This window comes from Chionomys nivalis, unplaced genomic scaffold (genome assembly GCF_950005125.1).
Source record: "Chionomys nivalis unplaced genomic scaffold, mChiNiv1.1 scaffold_29, whole genome shotgun sequence".
Classification (NCBI taxonomy): domain Eukaryota; kingdom Metazoa; phylum Chordata; class Mammalia; order Rodentia; family Cricetidae; genus Chionomys; species Chionomys nivalis.
Window position 1 is genome coordinate 4,242,959 of NW_026646888.1, and position 1,917 is coordinate 4,244,875.

Here is a 1,917-nt window from a genome sequence, read left to right on the forward strand (position 1 = left end):
ATGAAACCCAATTTTCTTTGCTTCTGAGTACACATTTGTGACCCTTCATGATCACTCTCTATCCTCTTAAGTCCCAACACCTCGATGTCACATCTTTCCATATGACATGTTTTTCCCTCAGGCATTATCCCTCTCTGAGATCCTACATCTTTTTGGCCACTCTCCTCTGTTTCCTAAACAGCCATCTTGTCCTCTTCCACACACTGCATCTCCTTTCGTCATTCCCTCTACAAGAGGAAAAGACCATAAGTCCTGTTTTGTTTTGAGGCCTGTCTTTCTGTGATGTCCCATCCACCAGAAACTCCAGCATTGTCCAAACAACATAACGCATTCACAAATTGTATTTTTAGAGCAAAAAAAATTCCATTGGGAAAGATACCAGGATTAATAAAAGACCTGAGGTATTTCTGAAAAAAAGAGTTTCCCAAACACAGTTTTAAGTCTGACCCCCAAAATTTGTGAATTTCACTTTAACAGATCTTCATCAAATCATAGACATAGATATGGAAGTCATTATCAAACTTGATGAAATGCACAGAAGGTTTGGTGGGAACTTGGTAAATAATTTTACCTATCTTTTGGGTTCCATCTTTTTCGTTGTGCTGCACGCTTTTGCCTGCCAAGGAATCCCTGCCTAATTCCAAATTCACCCCTATTGGAGGACATCCTGGCATAATGTGGAGGTTGCTTTCAATGTAGTCATCTAGATGGTGGTAAAGGTACACAACTGGATCTTTCTTGTAGGTAATGTAGAAACAGGTCTCCATGGTATGCACCTCATCTTGGACCACCCCAGTCCACTCTTCCATAGAGCCTGGCATGATGTGGAGGTTGCCTTCAAGGCAGTCAACCAGGAGGGGGTAAATGTACAAGACCGGATCTTTCTTGTAGGTAATATAGAACCAGGTCTTCATGATTGGCACCTCCTCTAGGACCATCCCCTTCCAGTCATCCTTAGAGCCATTTTGTGCCCTCAAATGTATGTTTCACTGCTCTGCCAACTATGGTGTTTGAGAGATGAGTGTCTGTCTCCTGAGGAAATGGTACGTTGTTAGGCAGGAACAAAGGGTTTAAAATCCTTTCATCACTGTGAGCTTTCAATCCATAGACAAACCTATCCCATCATACATCAACAAATAGAGAGAGAGATTTGTTGGCAGTTGATCTAGAATGATGGCTTTCACTAGGTGACTGGTTCATTGGCTTCCTTCCAGCCGTGAGAAATTCTGCGGCATACTATAAACTCCAGGGCCTCAAAAGGCCTACTCAGTTTTTGCTATTGGAGAAATGACCCATTCGTCTTCTGGAGAGGTGGCATGCATCTCATACTAAGAGGCATCTTCATCATGGCTGTAGACTTACTGAGATAGACCACAGACCTCCTGGTCCACAGTTTCTTGGCTATCTTTCTGTGTTTGGGCTTCATAGCTGCCCACTCTCTAGGTTGAAAGAACTTTCCCTCTGTTTAATTCAGAAACAAAATCGTGGCCTCAATAATGAGTGCCTGCAAGGATAAGAATGGTAGGCTGTGAGGTCAAGGTCTTTTCTGGAAGAACTTTGGGGCAGGAGACAAAGACAGTGCTGAACAATTTTGCATACCTAACTGTAATTTTCTCTTAAGAAATGAATAGGACAATTAGCAAATTTTACTCTACAACTCACTATATCAGTCTCGGAGACAAATTCCTGCTGCCGACAGGCAAATGACCTCTGCTGAGAAACCTACTTTCTGACTGACTAAGTCAATGAGAGGAGAAGGTATGCCTATCCCCGAAACGAGTAAGAAAAATCTGAACAGATAACAAAGAATTCGAAGGACATCCACACGTCTCCTTCAACATCAAGCTAATAGGTAGGGGGCTCAATCCAAGACAGCCTGCCCAAGTTCATGGCATTCCAGTCCACTGGCTGTCTAAT